The sequence below is a fragment of the Oryzias latipes genome, chromosome 6, assembly GCF_053564925.1.
Source record: "Oryzias latipes strain Hd-rR chromosome 6, Olatipes_Hd-rR_3.1".
In the NCBI taxonomy this organism is placed as follows: Eukaryota; Metazoa; Chordata; class Actinopteri; order Beloniformes; family Adrianichthyidae; genus Oryzias; species Oryzias latipes.
This window is the reverse complement of record NC_136242.1, coordinates 10,651,965-10,668,003: the sequence shown is the minus strand read 5'-3', so window position 1 is coordinate 10,668,003 and position 16,039 is coordinate 10,651,965. Positions and strand designations below refer to the sequence as shown.

Sequence of the window (16,039 nt, the reverse complement as noted above, 5' to 3'; positions counted from 1 at the left end):
AACCAGAAAATCTTGGGAGTATGGTTTGACAAAGAAGGCGAGGGAGGAAATAACTGGCCAGAGGTAGTTTCAAAAGTGCGACAAAGACTAGGCTTTTGGTCAACAAGAAAGCTAACAATGGAGGGGAAGGTTCTGGTCTTGAAAGCAGTAATCCTCCCTTTATTTCTGTTAATCAGCTCAGTATTTATGCCACCACTAAGAGTCAGGAGAACCTTAGAACGAGAAATGTTCTATTTTTTGTGGAACTCCAAATGGGAAAGACTAAAAAGAGAAATAATGAAAAGCCCAAAAGAAAAAGGGGGTAAGGGTGTACCGGACCTGTACCCTTTTCTCGGAGCGCACTATATCAGCTTGCACACCAAGCATATTGTGGGCAAATCTAAAAGCGTAAAGACAGCTGCATTGGTTAGATTTTGGATGGGAGTCTATGTTAAAAAGTTAGGTCTAGGAAACATTGATCTGAGAATTCCAATGTCTTTCACGCTAAACAAAAACTACAAAGAAATACAAATCTTTCTTCAGAAATTCAACTTGGAAGGATCAAACAGGGATGCACTGACAAATCACAGACTGCTTATTTCTTCCATACAGGAGCAAAGACCTGTGTGTCGAGTAAGGGGATTTGGAGAAGAGGAGTCAAAGAGAGTCTGGTACCTGGTGAACCATCCTCTTCTTCCCAACCGGCTGAAAGATCTGTCGTGGATGGTGGCTCATGAGGTTCTCCCGGTCAGGACTGTTATGCACTCCCGGGGCATGTCCAGAATTCCTCTTTGCCCCCGTCCAGGTTGTGGCGCGCCAGAGACGGTGAGGCACCTGTTCTGGGAGTGCAGTGCTGCTGTAGACCAGTGGGCGACAGCTGGCTCCTCCGGCTTCCCGTACTTGCCAGCAAAGGAAGATCTTACAGCACAACTAGTGCTCTATGGGAGGAGGCAATGCTCAGATCAGAAGGCTGAATGCACTACATTACAATGGCTCTCCCTAGCCGCCATAAAAGACGCCATGTGGACTTCCAGGAATTTGCTGGTGAGAAAGCACAGGCAGATCCCCCCCGTGGGTGTGATACGATTGGCCGCAGCAACGGTACACCTTGCCATGACTGCAGGCGGCAGGCCATGAACACATCCACAAAGAAGAATCGCCTTGTCGCCCATTCGGATGGGAGGAGCTGGAGTCCCACAGGATAAAGGTCAAAGCAGCGACGGTCTGACTCTCCGGAAAAGGCAGCTGGAAAGGAGCACAAAGGGGAGGACCTCCTCTGAGCGCCACACTGAAAAGATCCAGAAAATGCTGAAAAGAAGATGACTGGAGGATCACCGGTGCCTCACTCCAAGACTCAGGAAAAACTTGCCTAATGGCAATAGAAACATTCTGACCATTGCAGTTGTACCTGAATAACTAAATAAACTTTTAAAAAAAAAAAAAAAAAAAAAAAAAAAAAAATCTGTTCTTATCAGTTTAATAACTGATATGTCCTCCAGTGGAGGACAACGTATTAAGCCGATTTTTGAAGAACGGATGTGAAGGTGGAGCTTGCTCTATTCACTTCATGCATTGACCCAGTATTGCAGTGTTTCTGGGAACAGTGCCCACATCTTTAAATTGGTACAAAGAAAAAGTTTTTAGTCCAGCTGGTAGTGCTTGATTAATGTTAAAACGACTGTTTAGGTGAAATTAAATTCTGCCAGACTGTAACACTGTTTGCAAGTCACAGCACTCTCAAGGAGTCTGCTGTTGCAGCAGGGCATGGATGACATCATCCACGGCCAAACGTTTGATGCAGTGGAGGGGGCATGGTCCTCAAAGTCATCAAGTTAAAGGTTTTGCATCAGCGTCAGCATGCAACTTTTGATGTAGTGGAGGGGCTGTGTTCATTCAATGCTGTTGTTCAAAGGTACCACATCAGTGACACAAAACACCCTAGAAGGCTAAATTCAATCCACTTGAATGCAGTCAGCATAAAGCCTATGAGTCAAGTTTTCTTCAACTGTTTGTGTGTCTACGGTTAATTTGTGTCTCTAAATGTATACGTGAAAAATGATCCAAATATGGATATTTGTGAATTCATACGACCTACATTCTAGAACCGACATAGGTGTGTATACAAGACAGTGTTTCCTACTGACTGGCTGCTTTTTTCATTCACATCAGGACATGTGAAGCTTTTGTGGGGAGCTGGGATTTGAGGTGGGTCACCAAGTCCCACCTATTAACAGGCGTCCATGAGTCCAGTGTCCTGCTGCAAGACTTGCTCTCATTGGCAGTGAAGTGGTTAGTAATCGCTTCTCGGCCTTTTGGCTAAGATCAGGTGTAGTATCTGTTCTTATCAGTTTAATATCTGATATGTCCTCCAGTGGAGGACAACGTATTAAGCCGATTTTTGAAGAACGGATGTGAAGGTGGAGCTTGCTCTATTCACTCCATGCATTGACCCAGTATTGCAGTGTTTCTGGGAACAGTGCCCACATCTTTAAATTGGTACAAAGAAAAAGTTTTTAGTCCAGCTGGTAGTGCTTGATTAATGTTAAAACGACTGTTTAGGTGAAATTAAATTCTGCCAGACTGTAACACTGTTTGCAAGTCACAGCACTCTCAAGGAGTCTGCTGTTGCAGCAGGGCATGGATGACATCATCCACGGCCAAACGTTTGATGCAGTGGAGGGGGCATGGTCCTCAAAGTCATCAAGTTAAAGGTTTTGCATCAGCGTCAGCATGCAACTTTTGATGTAGTGGAGGGGCTGTGTTCATTCAATGCTGTTGTTCAAAGGTACCACATCAGTGACACAAAACACCCTAGAAGGCTAAATTCAATCCACTTGAATGCAGTCAGCATAAAGCCTATGAGTCAAGTTTTCTTCAACTGTTTGTGTGTCTACGGTTAATTTGTGTCTCTAAATGTATACGTGAAAAATGATCCAAATATGGATATTTGTGAATTCATACGACCTACATTCTAGAACCGACATAGGTGTGTATACAAGACAGTGTTTCCTACTGACTGGCTGCTTTTTTCATTCACATCAGGACATGTGAAGCTTTTGTGGGGAGCTGGGATTTGAGGTGGGTCACCAAGTCCCACCTATTAACAGGCGTCCATGAGTCCAGTGTCCTGCTGCAAGAGTTGCTCTCATTGGCAGTGAAGTGATTAGATATCGCTTCTCGGCCTTTTGGCTAAGATCAAGTGTAGTATCTGTTCTTATCAGTTTAATATCTGATATGTCCTCCAGTGGAGGACAACGTATTAAGCCGATTTTTGAAGAACGGATGTGAAGGTGGAGCTTGCTCTATTCACTCCATGCATTGACCCAGTATTGCAGTGTTTCTGGGAACAGTGCCCACATCTTTAAATTGGTACAAAGAAAAAGTTTTTAGTCCAGCTGGTAGTGCTTGATTAATGTTAAAACGACTGTTTAGGTGAAATTAAATTCTGCCAGACTGTAACACTGTTTGCAAGTCACAGCACTCTCAAGGAGTCTGCTGTTGCAGCAGGGCATGGATGACATCATCCACGGCCAAACGTTTGATGCAGTGGAGGGGGCATGGTCCTCAAAGTCATCAAGTTAAAGGTTTTGCATCAGCGTCAGCATGCAACTTTTGATGTAGTGGAGGGGCTGTGTTCATTCAATGCTGTTGTTCAAAGGTACCACATCAGTGACACAAAACACCCTAGAAGGCTAAATTCAATCCACTTGAATGCAGTCAGCATAAAGCCTATGAGTCAAGTTTTCTTCAACTGTTTGTGTGTCTACGGTTAATTTGTGTCTCTAAATGTATACGTGAAAAATGATCCAAATATGGATATTTGTGAATTCATACGACCTACATTCTAGAACCGACATAGGTGTGTATACAAGACAGTGTTTCCTACTGACTGGCTGCTTTTTTCATTCACATCAGGACATGTGAAGCTTTTGTGGGGAGCTGGGATTTGAGGTGGGTCACCAAGTCCCACCTATTAACAGGCGTCCATGAGTCCAGTGTCCTGCTGCAAGAGTTGCTCTCATTGGCAGTGAAGTGGTTAGTTATCGCTTCTCGGCCTTTTGGCTAAGATCAAGTGTAGTATCTGTTCTTATCAGTTTAATATCTGATATGTCCTCCAGTGGAGGACAACGTATTAAGCCGATTTTTGAAGAACAGATGTGAAGGTGGAGCTTGCTCTATTCACTCCATGCATTGAGCCAGTATTGCAGTGTTTCTGGGAACAGTGCCCACATCTTTAAATTGGTACAAAGAAAAAGTTTTTAGTCCAGCTGGTAGTGCTTGATTAATGTTAAAACGACTGTTTAGGTGAAATTAAATTCTGCCAGACTGTAACACTGTTTGCAAGTCACAGCACTCTCAAGGAGTCTGCTGTTGCAGCAGGGCATGGATGACATCATCCACGGCCAAACGTTTGATGCAGTGGAGGGGGCATGGTCCTCAAAGTCATCAAGTTAAAGGTTTTGCATCAGCGTCAGCATGCAACTTTTGATGTAGTGGAGGGGCTGTGTTCATTCAATGCTGTTGTTCAAAGGTACCACATCAGTGACACAAAACACCCTAGAAGGCTAAATTCAATCCACTTGAATGCAGTCAGCATAAAGCCTATGAGTCAAGTTTTCTTCAACTGTTTGTGTGTCTACGGTTAATTTGTGTCTCTAAATGTATACGTGAAAAATGATCCAAATATGGATATTTGTGAATTCATACGACCTACATTCTAGAACCGACATAGGTGTGTATACAAGACAGTGTTTCCTACTGACTGGCTGCTTTTTTCATTCACATCAGGACATGTGAAGCTTTTGTGGGGAGCTGGGATTTGAGGTGGGTCACCAAGTCCCACCTATTAACAGGCGTCCATGAGTCCAGTGTCCTGCTGCAAGAGTTGCTCTCATTGGCAGTGAAGTGATTAGTTATCGCTTCTCGGCCTTTTGGCTAAGATCAAGTGTAGTATCTGTTCTTATCAGTTTAATATCTGATATGTCCTCCAGTGGAGGACAACGTATTAAGCCGATTTTTGAAGAACGGATGTGAAGGTGGAGCTTGCTCTATTCACTCCATGCATTGACCCAGTATTGCAGTGTTTCTGGGAACAGTGCCCACATCTTTAAATTGGTACAAAGAAAAAGTTTTTAGTCCAGCTGGTAGTGCTTGATTAATGTTAAAACGACTGTTTAGGTGAAATTAAATTCTGCCAGACTGTAACACTGTTTGCAAGTCACAGCACTCTCAAGGAGTCTGCTGTTGCAGCAGGGCATGGATGACATCATCCACGGCCAAACGTTTGATGCAGTGGAGGGGGCATGGTCCTCAAAGTCATCAAGTTAAAGGTTTTGCATCAGCGTCAGCATGCAACTTTTGATGTAGTGGAGGGGCTGTGTTCATTCAATGCTGTTGTTCAAAGGTACCACATCAGTGACACAAAACACCCTAGAAGGCTAAATTCAATCCACTTGAATGCAGTCAGCATAAAGCCTATGAGTCAAGTTTTCTTCAACTGTTTGTGTGTCTACGGTTAATTTGTGTCTCTAAATGTATACGTGAAAAATGATCCAAATATGGATATTTGTGAATTCATACGACCTACATTCTAGAACCGACATAGGTGTGTATACAAGACAGTGTTTCCTACTGACTGGCTGCTTTTTTCATTCACATCAGGACATGTGAAGCTTTTGTGGGGAGCTGGGATTTGAGGTGGGTCACCAAGTCCCACCTATTAACAGGCGTCCATGAGTCCAGTGTCCTGCTGCAAGAGTTGCTCTCATTGGCAGTGAAGTGGTTAGTTATCGCTTCTCGGCCTTTTGGCTAAGATCAAGTGTAGTATCTGTTCTTATCAGTTTAATATCTGATATGTCCTCCAGTGGAGGACAACGTATTAAGCCGATTTTTGAAGAACGGATGTGAAGGTGGAGCTTGCTCTATTCACTCCATGCATTGACCCAGTATTGCAGTGTTTCTGGGAACAGTGCCCACATCTTTAAATTGGTACAAAGAAAAAGTTTTTAGTCCAGCTGGTAGTGCTTGATTAATGTTAAAACGACTGTTTAGGTGAAATTAAATTCTGCCAGACTGTAACACTGTTTGCAAGTCACAGCACTCTCAAGGAGTCTGCTGTTGCAGCAGGGCATGGATGACATCATCCACGGCCAAACGTTTGATGCAGTGGAGGGGGCATGGTCCTCAAAGTCATCAAGTTAAAGGTTTTGCATCAGCGTCAGCATGCAACTTTTGATGTAGTGGAGGGGCTGTGTTCATTCAATGCTGTTGTTCAAAGGTACCACATCAGTGACACAAAACACCCTAGAAGGCTAAATTCAATCCACTTGAATGCAGTCAGCATAAAGCCTATGAGTCAAGTTTTCTTCAACTGTTTGTGTGTCTACGGTTAATTTGTGTCTCTAAATGTATACGTGAAAAATGATCCAAATATGGATATTTGTGAATTCATACGACCTACATTCTAGAACCGACATAGGTGTGTATACAAGACAGTGTTTCCTACTGACTGGCTGCTTTTTTCATTCACATCAGGACATGTGAAGCTTTTGTGGGGAGCTGGGATTTGAGGTGGGTCACCAAGTCCCACCTATTAACAGGCGTCCATGAGTCCAGTGTCCTGCTGCAAGAGTTGCTCTCATTGGCAGTGAAGTGATTAGTTATCGCTTCTCGGCCTTTTGGCTAAGATCAAGTGTAGTATCTGTTCTTATCAGTTTAATATCTGATATGTCCTCCAGTGGAGGACAACGTATTAAGCCGATTTTTGAAGAACGGATGTGAAGGTGGAGCTTGCTCTATTCACTCCATGCATTGACCCAGTATTGCAGTGTTTCTGGGAACAGTGCCCACATCTTTAAATTGGTACAAAGAAAAAGTTTATAGTCCAGCTGGCAGTGATTGATTAATGTTAAAACGACTGTTTAGGTGAAGTTAAATTCTGCCAGACTGTAACACAGTTTGCAAGTCACAGCACTCTCAAGGAGTCTGCTGTTGCAGCAGGGCATGGATGACATCATCCACGGCCAAACGTTTGATGCAGTGGAGGGGGCATGGTCCTCAAAGTCATCAAGTTAAAGGTTTTGCATCAGCGTCAGCATGCAACTTTTGATGTAGTGGAGGGGCTGTGTTCATTCAATGCTGTTGTTCAAAGGTACCACATCAGTGACACAAAACACCCTAGAAGGCTAAATTCAATCCACTTGAATGCAGTCAGCATAAAGCCTATGAGTCAAGTTTTCTTCAACTGTTTGTGTGTCTACGGTTAATTTGTGTCTCTAAATGTATACGTGAAAAATGATCCAAATATGGATATTTGTGAATTCATACGACCTACATTCTAGAACCGACATAGGTGTGTATACAAGACAGTGTTTCCTACTGACTGGCTGCTTTTTTCATTCACATCAGGACATGTGAAGCTTTTGTGGGGAGCTGGGATTTGAGGTGGGTCACCAAGTCCCACCTATTAACAGGCGTCCATGAGTCCAGTGTCCTGCTGCAAGAGTTGCTCTCATTGGCAGTGAAGTGGTTAGTTATCGCTTCTCGGCCTTTTGGCTAAGATCAAGTGTAGTATCTGTTCTTATCAGTTTAATATCTGATATGTCCTCCAGTGGAGGACAACGTATTAAGCCGATTTTTGAAGAACGGATGTGAAGGTGGAGCTTGCTCTATTCACTCCATGCATTGACCCAGTATTGCAGTGTTTCTGGGAACAGTGCCCACATCTTTAAATTGGTACAAAGAAAAAGTTTTTAGTCCAGCTGGTAGTGCTTGATTAATGTTAAAACGACTGTTTAGGTGAAATTAAATTCTGCCAGACTGTAACACTGTTTGCAAGTCACAGCACTCTCAAGGAGTCTGCCGTTGCAGCAGGGCATGGATGACATCATCCACGGCCAAACGTTTGATGCAGTGGAGGGGGCATGGTCCTCAAAGTCATCAAGTTAAAGGTTTTGCATCAGCGTCAGCATGCAACTTTTGATGTAGTGGAGGGGCTGTGTTCATTCAATGCTGTTGTTCAAAGGTACCACATCAGTGACACAAAACACCCTAGAAGGCTAAATTCAATCCACTTGAATGCAGTCAGCATAAAGCCTATGAGTCAAGTTTTCTTCAACTGTTTGTGTGTCTACGGTTAATTTGTGTCTCTAAATGTATACGTGAAAAATGATCCAAATATGGATATTTGTGAATTCATACGACCTACATTCTAGAACCGACATAGGTGTGTATACAAGACAGTGTTTCCTACTGACTGGCTGCTTTTTTCATTCACATCAGGACATGTGAAGCTTTTGTGGGGAGCTGGGATTTGAGGTGGGTCACCAAGTCCCACCTATTAACAGGCGTCCATGAGTCCAGTGTCCTGCTGCAAGAGTTGCTCTCATTGGCAGTGAAGTGGTTAGTTATCGCTTCTCGGCCTTTTGGCTAAGATTAAGTGTAGGTTCTATTCTTATCAGTTTAATATCTGATATGTCCTCCAGTGGAGGACAACGTATTAAGCCGATTTTTGAAGAACAGATGTGAAGGTGGAGCTTGCTCTATTCACTCCATGCATTGACCCAGTATTGCAGTGTTTCTGGGAACAGTGCCCACATCTTTAAATTGGTACAAAGAAAAAGTTTTTAGTCCAGCTGGTAGTGCTTGATTAATGTTAAAACGACTGTTTAGGTGAAATTAAATTCTGCCAGACTGTAACACTGTTTGCAAGTCACAGCACTCTCAAGGAGTCTGCTGTTGCAGCAGGGCATGGATGACATCATCCACGGCCAAACGTTTGATGCAGTGGAGGGGGCATGGTCCTCAAAGTCATCAAGTTAAAGGTTTTGCATCAGCGTCAGCATGCAACTTTTGATGTAGTGGAGGGGCTGTGTTCATTCAATGCTGTTGTTCAAAGGTACCACATCAGTGACACAAAACACCCTAGAAGGCTAAATTCAATCCACTTGAATGCAGTCAGCATAAAGCCTATGAGTCAAGTTTTCTTCAACTGTTTGTGTGTCTACGGTTAATTTGTGTCTCTAAATGTATACGTGAAAAATGATCCAAATATGGATATTTGTGAATTCATACGACCTACATTCTAGAACCGACATAGGTGTGTATACAAGACAGTGTTTCCTACTGACTGGCTGCTTTTTTCATTCACATCAGGACATGTGAAGCTTTTGTGGGGAGCTGGGATTTGAGGTGGGTCACCAAGTCCCACCTATTAACAGGCGTCCATGAGTCCAGTGTCCTGCTGCAAGAGTTGCTCTCATTGGCAGTGAAGTGGTTAGTTATCGCTTCTCGGCCTTTTGGCTAAGATCAAGTGTAGTATCTGTTCTTATCAGTTTAATAACTGATATGTCCTCCAGTGGAGGACAACGTATTAAGCCGATTTTTGAAGAACGGATGTGAAGGTGGAGCTTGCTCTATTCACTCCATGCATTGACCCAGTATTGCAGTGTTTCTGGGAACAGTGCCCACATCTTTAAATTGGTACAAAGAAAAAGTTTTTAGTCCAGCTGGTAGTGCTTGATTAATGTTAAAACGACTGTTTAGGTGAAATTAAATTCTGCCAGACTGTAACACTGTTTGCAAGTCACAGCACTCTCAAGGAGTCTGCTGTTGCAGCAGGGCATGGATGACATCATCCACGGCCAAACGTTTGATGCAGTGGAGGGGGCATGGTCCTCAAAGTCATCAAGTTAAAGGTTTTGCATCAGCGTCAGCATGCAACTTTTGATGTAGTGGAGGGGCTGTGTTCATTCAATGCTGTTGTTCAAAGGTACCACATCAGTGACACAAAACACCCTAGAAGGCTAAATTCAATCCACTTGAATGCAGTCAGCATAAAGCCTATGAGTCAAGTTTTCTTCAACTGTTTGTGTGTCTACGGTTAATTTGTGTCTCTAAATGTATACGTGAAAAATGATCCAAATATGGATATTTGTGAATTCATACGACCTACATTCTAGAACCGACATAGGTGTGTATACAAGACAGTGTTTCCTACTGACTGGCTGCTTTTTTCATTCACATCAGGACATGTGAAGCTTTTGTGGGGAGCTGGGATTTGAGGTGGGTCACCAAGTCCCACCTATTAACAGGCGTCCATGAGTCCAGTGTCCTGCTGCAAGAGTTGCTCTCATTGGCAGTGAAGTGGTTAGTTATCGCTTCTCGGCCTTTTGGCTAAGATCAAGTGTAGTATCTGTTCTTATCAGTTTAATATCTGATATGTCCTCCAGTGGAGGACAACGTATTAAGCCGATTTTTGAAGAACGGATGTGAAGGTGGAGCTTGCTCTATTCACTCCATGCATTGACCCAGTATTGCAGTGTTTCTGGGAACAGTGCCCACATCTTTAAATTGGTACAAAGAAAAAGTTTTTAGTCCAGCTGGTAGTGCTTGATTAATGTTAAAACGACTGTTTAGGTGAAATTAAATTCTGCCAGACTGTAACACTGTTTGCAAGTCACAGCACTCTCAAGGAGTCTGCTGTTGCAGCAGGGCATGGATGACATCATCCACGGCCAAACGTTTGATGCAGTGGAGGGGGCATGGTCCTCAAAGTCATCAAGTTAAAGGTTTTGCATCAGCGTCAGCATGCAACTTTTGATGTAGTGGAGGGGCTGTGTTCATTCAATGCTGTTGTTCAAAGGTACCACATCAGTGACACAAAACACCCTAGAAGGCTAAATTCAATCCACTTGAATGCAGTCAGCATAAAGCCTATGAGTCAAGTTTTCTTCAACTGTTTGTGTGTCTACGGTTAATTTGTGTCTCTAAATGTATACGTGAAAAATGATCCAAATATGGATATTTGTGAATTCATACGACCTACATTCTAGAACCGACATAGGTGTGTATACAAGACAGTGTTTCCTACTGACTGGCTGCTTTTTTCATTCACATCAGGACATGTGAAGCTTTTGTGGGGAGCTGGGATTTGAGGTGGGTCACCAAGTCCCACCTATTAACAGGCGTCCATGAGTCCAGTGTCCTGCTGCAAGAGTTGCTCTCATTGGCAGTGAAGTGGTTAGTTATCGCTTCTCGGCCTTTTGGCTAAGATCAAGTGTAGTATCTGTTCTTATCAGTTTAATATCTGATATGTCCTCCAGTGGAGGACAACGTATTAAGCCGATTTTTGAAGAACGGATGTGAAGGTGGAGCTTGCTCTATTCACTCCATGCATTGAGCCAGTATTGCAGTGTTTCTGGGAACAGTGCCCACATCTTTAAATTGGTACAAAGAAAAAGTTTTTAGTCCAGCTGGTAGTGCTTGATTAATGTTAAAACGACTGTTTAGGTGAAATTAAATTCTGCCAGACTGTAACACTGTTTGCAAGTCACAGCACTCTCAAGGAGTCTGCTGTTGCAGCAGGGCATGGATGACATCATCCACGGCCAAACGTTTGATGCAGTGGAGGGGGCATGGTCCTCAAAGTCATCAAGTTAAAGGTTTTGCATCAGCGTCAGCATGCAACTTTTGATGTAGTGGAGGGGCTGTGTTCATTCAATGCTGTTGTTCAAAGGTACCACATCAGTGACACAAAACACCCTAGAAGGCTAAATTCAATCCACTTGAATGCAGTCAGCATAAAGCCTATGAGTCAAGTTTTCTTCAACTGTTTGTGTGTCTACGGTTAATTTGTGTCTCTAAATGTATACGTGAAAAATGATCCAAATATGGATATTTGTGAATTCATACGACCTACATTCTAGAACCGACATAGGTGTGTATACAAGACAGTGTTTCCTACTGACTGGCTGCTTTTTTCATTCACATCAGGACATGTGAAGCTTTTGTGGGGAGCTGGGATTTGAGGTGGGTCACCAAGTCCCACCTATTAACAGGCGTCCATGAGTCCAGTGTCCTGCTGCAAGAGTTGCTCTCATTGGCAGTGAAGTGGTTACTTATCGCTTCTCGGCCTTTTGGCTAAGATCAAGTGTGGTATCTGTTCTTATCAGTTTAATATCTGATATGTCCTCCAGTGGAGGACAACGTATTAAGCCGATTTTTGAAGAACGGATGTGAAGGTGGAGCTTGCTCTATTCACTCCATGCGTTGACCCAGTATTGCAGTGTTTCTGGGAACAGTGCCCACATCTTTAAATTGGTACAAAGAAAAAGTTTTTAGTCCAGCTGGTAGTGCTTGATTAATGTTAAAACGACTGTTTAGGTGAAATTAAATTCTGCCAGACTGTAACACTGTTTGCAAGTCACAGCACTCTCAAGGAGTCTGCTGTTGCAGCAGGGCATGGATGACATCATCCACGGCCAAACGTTTGATGCAGTGGAGGGGGCATGGTCCTCAAAGTCATCAAGTTAAAGGTTTTGCATCAGCGTCAGCATGCAACTTTTGATGTAGTGGAGGGGCTGTGTTCATTCAATGCTGTTGTTCAAAGGTACCACATCAGTGACACAAAACACCCTAGAAGGCTAAATTCAATCCACTTGAATGCAGTCAGCATAAAGCCTATGAGTCAAGTTTTCTTCAACTGTTTGTGTGTCTACGGTTAATTTGTGTCTCTAAATGTATACGTGAAAAATGATCCAAATATGGATATTTGTGAATTCATACGACCTACATTCTAGAACCGACATAGGTGTGTATACAAGACAGTGTTTCCTACTGACTGGCTGCTTTTTTCATTCACATCAGGACATGTGAAGCTTTTGTGGGGAGCTGGGATTTGAGGTGGGTCACCAAGTCCCACCTATTAACAGGCGTCCATGAGTCCAGTGTCCTGCTGCAAGAGTTGCTCTCATTGGCAGTGAAGTGATTAGTTATCGCTTCTCGGCCTTTTGGCTAAGATCAAGTGTAGTATCTGTTCTTATCAGTTTAATATCTGATATGTCCTCCAGTGGAGGACAACGTATTAAGCCGATTTTTGAAGAACGGATGTGAAGGTGGAGCTTGCTCTATTCACTCCATGCATTGACCCAGTATTGCAGTGTTTCTGGGAACAGTGCCCACATCTTTAAATTGGTACAAAGAAAAAGTTATTAGTCCAGCTGGTAGTGCTTGATTAATGTTAAAACGACTGTTTAGGTGAAATTAAATTCTGCCAGACTGTAACACTGTTTGCAAGTCACAGCACTCTCAAGGAGTCTGCTGTTGCAGCAGGGCATGGATGACATCATCCACGGCCAAACGTTTGATGCAGTGGAGGGGGCATGGTCCTCAAAGTCATCAAGTTAAAGGTTTTGCATCAGCGTCAGCATGCAACTTTTGATGTAGTGGAGGGGCTGTGTTCATTCAATGCTGTTGTTCAAAGGTACCACATCAGTGACACAAAACACCCTAGAAGGCTAAATTCAATCCACTTGAATGCAGTCAGCATAAAGCCTATGAGTCAAGTTTTCTTCAACTGTTTGTGTGTCTACGGTTAATTTGTGTCTCTAAATGTATACGTGAAAAATGATCCAAATATGGATATTTGTGAATTCATACGACCTACATTCTAGAACCGACATAGGTGTGTATACAAGACAGTGTTTCCTACTGACTGGCTGCTTTTTTCATTCACATCAGGACATGTGAAGCTTTTGTGGGGAGCTGGGATTTGAGGTGGGTCACCAAGTCCCACCTATTAACAGGCGTCCATGAGTCCAGTGTCCTGCTGCAAGAGTTGCTCTCATTGGCAGTGAAGTGATTAGTTATCGCTTCTCGGCCTTTTGGCTAAGATCAAGTGTAGTATCTGTTCTTATCAGTTTAATATCTGATATGTCCTCCAGTGGAGGACAACGTATTAAGCCGATTTTTGAAGAACGGATGTGAAGGTGGAGCTTGCTCTATTCACTCCATGCATTGAGCCAGTATTGCAGTGTTTCTGGGAACAGTGCCCACATCTTTAAATTGGTACAAAGAAAAAGTTTTTAGTCCAGCTGGTAGTGCTTGATTAATGTTAAAACGACTGTTTAGGTGAAATTAAATTCTGCCAGACTGTAACACTGTTTGCAAGTCACAGCACTCTCAAGGAGTCTGCTGTTGCAGCAGGGCATGGATGACATCATCCACGGCCAAACGTTTGATGCAGTGGAGGGGGCATGGTCCTCAAAGTCATCAAGTTAAAGGTTTTGCATCAGCGTCAGCATGCAACTTTTGATGTAGTGGAGGGGCTGTGTTCATTCAATGCTGTTGTTCAAAGGTACCACATCAGTGACACAAAACACCCTAGAAGGCTAAATTCAATCCACTTGAATGCAGTCAGCATAAAGCCTATGAGTCAAGTTTTCTTAAACTGTTTGTGTGTCTACGGTTAATTTGTGTCTCTAAATGTATACGTGAAAAATGATCCAAATATGGATATTTGTGAATTCATACGACCTACATTCTAGAACCGACATAGGTGTGTATACAAGACAGTGTTTCCTACTGACTGGCTGCTTTTTTCATTCACATCATGACATGTGAAGCTTTTGTGGGGAGCTGGGATTTGAGGTGGGTCACCAAGTCCCACCTATTAACAGGCGTCCATGAGTCCAGTGTCCTGCTGCAAGAGTTGCTCTCATTGGCAGTGAAGTGGTTAGTTATCGCTTCTCGGCCTTTTGGCTAAGATCAAGTGTAGTATCTGTTCTTATCAGTTTAATATCTGATATGTCCTCCAGTGGAGGACAACGTATTAAGCCGATTTTTGAAGAACGGATGTGAAGGTGGAGCTTGCTCTATTCACTCCATGCATTGACCCAGTATTGCAGTGTTTCTGGGAACAGTGCCCACATCTTTAAATTGGTACAAAGAAAAAGTTTTCAGTCCAGCTGGTAGTGCTTGATTAATGTTAAAACGACTGTTTAGGTGAAATTAAATTCTGCCAGACTGTAACACTGTTTGCAAGTCACAGCACTCTCAAGGAGTCTGCTGTTGCAGCAGGGCATGGATGACATCATCCACGGCCAAACGTTTGATGCAGTGGAGGGGGCATGGTCCTCAAAGTCATCAAGTTAAAGGTTTTGCATCAGCGTCAGCATGCAACTTTTGATGTAGTGGAGGGGCTGTGTTCATTCAATGCTGTTGTTCAAAGGTACCACATCAGTGACACAAAACACCCTAGAAGGCTAAATTCAATCCACTTGAATGCAGTCAGCATAAAGCCTATGAGTCAAGTTTTCTTCAACTGTTTGTGTGTCTACGGTTAATTTGTGTCTCTAAATGTATACGTGAAAAATGATCCAAATATGGATATTTGTGAATTCATACGACCTACATTCCAGAACCGACATAGGTGTGTATACAAGACAGTGTTTCCTACTGACTGGCTGCTTTTTTCATTCACATCAGGACATGTGAAGCTTTTGTGGGGAGCTGGGATTTGAGGTGGGTCACCAAGTCCCACCTATTAACAGGCGTCCATGAGTCCAGTGTCCTGCTGCAAGAGTTGCTCTCATTGGCAGTGAAGTGGTTAGTTATCGCTTCTCGGCCTTTTGGCTAAGATCAAGTGTAGTATCTGTTCTTATCAGTTTAATATCTGATATGTCCTCCAGTGGAGGACAACGTATTAAGCCGATTTTTGAAGAACGGATGTGAAGGTGGAGCTTGCTCTATTCACTCCATGCATTGAGCCAGTATTGCAGTGTTTCTGGGAACAGTGCCCACATCTTTAAATTGGTACAAAGAAAAAGTTTTTAGTCCAGCTGGTAGTGCTTGATTAATGTTAAAACGACTGTTTAGGTGAAATTAAATTCTGCCAGACTGTAACACTGTTTGCAAGTCACAGCACTCTCAAGGAGTCTGCTGTTGCAGCAGGGCATGGATGACATCATCCACGGCCAAACGTTTGATGCAGTGGAGGGGGCATGGTCCTCAAAGTCATCAAGTTAAAGGTTTTGCATCAGCGTCAGCATGCAACTTTTGATGTAGTGGAGGGGCTGTGTTCATTCAATGCTGTTGTTCAAAGGTACCACATCAGTGACACAAAACACCCTAGAAGGCTAAATTCAATCCACTTGAATGCAGTCAGCATAAAGCCTATGAGTCAAGTTTTCTTCAACTGTTTGTGTGTCTACGGTTAATTTGTGTCTCTAAATGTATACGTGAAAAATGATCCAAATATGGATATTTGTGAATTCATACGACC

General features: G+C 43.1%; 17 non-coding genes across 17 annotated transcripts; all 17 read left to right on the top strand.

The window, feature by feature from the left end:
* The first annotated feature begins 1,400 nt into the window (after positions 1 to 1,400).
* On the top strand, positions 1,401 to 1,593 carry LOC144992908 (U2 spliceosomal RNA). Its single transcript, XR_013656955.1, has one exon. It is a non-coding gene; the product is annotated as a U2 spliceosomal RNA (small nuclear RNA).
* A 682-nt stretch (positions 1,594 to 2,275) lies between these two features.
* On the top strand, positions 2,276 to 2,466 carry LOC144992790 (U2 spliceosomal RNA). Its single transcript, XR_013656854.1, has one exon. It is a non-coding gene; the product is annotated as a U2 spliceosomal RNA (small nuclear RNA).
* Positions 2,467 to 3,148: 682 nt separating this feature from the next.
* Positions 3,149 to 3,339, top strand: LOC144992670 (U2 spliceosomal RNA). Its single transcript, XR_013656739.1, has one exon. It is a non-coding gene; the product is annotated as a U2 spliceosomal RNA (small nuclear RNA).
* Positions 3,340 to 4,021: 682 nt separating this feature from the next.
* LOC144992846 (U2 spliceosomal RNA) lies at positions 4,022 to 4,212 on the top strand. The gene has a single exon (XR_013656908.1). It is a non-coding gene; the product is annotated as a U2 spliceosomal RNA (small nuclear RNA).
* Positions 4,213 to 4,894: 682 nt separating this feature from the next.
* Positions 4,895 to 5,085, top strand: LOC144992669 (U2 spliceosomal RNA). Its single transcript, XR_013656738.1, has one exon. It is a non-coding gene; the product is annotated as a U2 spliceosomal RNA (small nuclear RNA).
* A 682-nt stretch (positions 5,086 to 5,767) lies between these two features.
* Positions 5,768 to 5,958, top strand: LOC144992668 (U2 spliceosomal RNA). Its single transcript, XR_013656737.1, has one exon. It is a non-coding gene; the product is annotated as a U2 spliceosomal RNA (small nuclear RNA).
* Positions 5,959 to 6,640: 682 nt separating this feature from the next.
* On the top strand, positions 6,641 to 6,831 carry LOC144992667 (U2 spliceosomal RNA). Its single transcript, XR_013656736.1, has one exon. It is a non-coding gene; the product is annotated as a U2 spliceosomal RNA (small nuclear RNA).
* A 682-nt stretch (positions 6,832 to 7,513) lies between these two features.
* Positions 7,514 to 7,704, top strand: LOC144992666 (U2 spliceosomal RNA). The gene has a single exon (XR_013656735.1). It is a non-coding gene; the product is annotated as a U2 spliceosomal RNA (small nuclear RNA).
* Positions 7,705 to 8,386: 682 nt separating this feature from the next.
* On the top strand, positions 8,387 to 8,577 carry LOC144992881 (U2 spliceosomal RNA). The gene has a single exon (XR_013656937.1). It is a non-coding gene; the product is annotated as a U2 spliceosomal RNA (small nuclear RNA).
* Positions 8,578 to 9,259: 682 nt separating this feature from the next.
* Positions 9,260 to 9,450, top strand: LOC144992697 (U2 spliceosomal RNA). Its single transcript, XR_013656766.1, has one exon. It is a non-coding gene; the product is annotated as a U2 spliceosomal RNA (small nuclear RNA).
* Positions 9,451 to 10,132: 682 nt separating this feature from the next.
* LOC144992665 (U2 spliceosomal RNA) lies at positions 10,133 to 10,323 on the top strand. Its single transcript, XR_013656734.1, has one exon. It is a non-coding gene; the product is annotated as a U2 spliceosomal RNA (small nuclear RNA).
* Positions 10,324 to 11,005: 682 nt separating this feature from the next.
* On the top strand, positions 11,006 to 11,196 carry LOC144992811 (U2 spliceosomal RNA). Its single transcript, XR_013656874.1, has one exon. It is a non-coding gene; the product is annotated as a U2 spliceosomal RNA (small nuclear RNA).
* Positions 11,197 to 11,878: 682 nt separating this feature from the next.
* LOC144992822 (U2 spliceosomal RNA) lies at positions 11,879 to 12,069 on the top strand. The gene has a single exon (XR_013656885.1). It is a non-coding gene; the product is annotated as a U2 spliceosomal RNA (small nuclear RNA).
* Positions 12,070 to 12,751: 682 nt separating this feature from the next.
* LOC144992664 (U2 spliceosomal RNA) lies at positions 12,752 to 12,942 on the top strand. The gene has a single exon (XR_013656733.1). It is a non-coding gene; the product is annotated as a U2 spliceosomal RNA (small nuclear RNA).
* Positions 12,943 to 13,624: 682 nt separating this feature from the next.
* On the top strand, positions 13,625 to 13,815 carry LOC144992810 (U2 spliceosomal RNA). Its single transcript, XR_013656873.1, has one exon. It is a non-coding gene; the product is annotated as a U2 spliceosomal RNA (small nuclear RNA).
* A 682-nt stretch (positions 13,816 to 14,497) lies between these two features.
* Positions 14,498 to 14,688, top strand: LOC144992663 (U2 spliceosomal RNA). Its single transcript, XR_013656732.1, has one exon. It is a non-coding gene; the product is annotated as a U2 spliceosomal RNA (small nuclear RNA).
* Positions 14,689 to 15,370: 682 nt separating this feature from the next.
* Positions 15,371 to 15,561, top strand: LOC144992809 (U2 spliceosomal RNA). The gene has a single exon (XR_013656872.1). It is a non-coding gene; the product is annotated as a U2 spliceosomal RNA (small nuclear RNA).
* Positions 15,562 to 16,039: the final 478 nt, after the last annotated feature.